Source organism: Cebus imitator, unplaced genomic scaffold, assembly GCF_001604975.1.
Source record: "Cebus imitator isolate Cc_AM_T3 unplaced genomic scaffold, Cebus_imitator-1.0 Scaffold54, whole genome shotgun sequence".
Taxonomy (NCBI): Eukaryota; Metazoa; Chordata; class Mammalia; order Primates; family Cebidae; genus Cebus; species Cebus imitator.
In genome coordinates this window covers 6,120,338-6,121,494 of record NW_016107369.1, presented here as the reverse complement: position 1 = coordinate 6,121,494, position 1,157 = coordinate 6,120,338, and positions in this window count along the sequence as shown.

Sequence of the window (1,157 nt, the reverse complement as noted above, 5' to 3'; positions counted from 1 at the left end):
ACCTCCTGAGTAGCTGGGATTACAGGCACGCATCACCATGCCCAGCTAATTTTTGTATTTTTAGTAGAGACAGGGTTTCACCATGTTGACCAGGATGGTCTCGATCTCTTGATCTTGTGATCCACCCGCCTCGGCCTCCCAAAGTGCTGGGATTACAAGCTTGAGCCACTGCGCCCGGCGAAACAAATTTTTTTAGAGACAGGGTCTCCCGATGTTTCCCAGGCTGGTCTCAAACTCTGGGACTCAAGTGATCCTGTTGCCCCGGCCTTGCAAAGCACTGGGATTACAAGTGTTAGCCATAGTCCTCAGCCTAAGAAAAATCCGCTTAAACATTTCATATGTAGTCATTTTATATTTCATATCTAATATTTCAATATCTGAATCAATTGGGAAGTCTGTTGATTTTGTGTGTGTACATGTTTGTATGTGTGTGTGATGCTGCATTTATGGTGACTTGTTCGTAATATTCTTGGCACTTTAATTTTCTTTTTTTTTCAGACAGAGTCTCACTCTGTTGCCCAGGCTGGAGTGCAGGGGCACAATCTTGGCTCACTGCAACTTCCATGTCCCCAGTTCATGTGATTCTCCTGCCTCAGCCTCCTGAGTAGCTGGGACCACAGGAGTGCGTCACCAAACACAGCTGATTTTTATACTTTTAGTGGATATGGGGTTTTACCATGTGGGCCAGTCTGGTCTTGAACTCCTGAGATCAAAGCAATCCACCTCCTTGGGCTCCCAAAGTGCTGGGATTACAGGCATGAGCCACAGTGCCTGGCTCTTGCCATTTTTAAATTTTTTTCTTTTTTTGGAGACAAAGTCTTGCTGTGTCGCCCAGGCTGGAGTGCAGTGGTGAAATCTTGGCTCACTGCAACCTCCACCTCCTGAGTTCAGGCAATTCTCTTGCCTCAGTCTCCTGAGTAGCTGGGACTACAGGCGAGTGCCACTATGCCTGGTTAATTTTTGTATTTTTAGTAGAGACGGGGTTTGCCCTGTTGGGCCAGGCTGGTCTCAAACTCCTGACCTCAAGTGATCCACCTTCTTTAGCCTCCCAGAGTGTTGGGATTACAGGCATGAACCAATGTGCCCAGCTGGCATTTTTAATTTTTTTTTTTTTAAGACAGGGTTTCACCATGTTGGCCAGGCTGGTCTTGAACTCC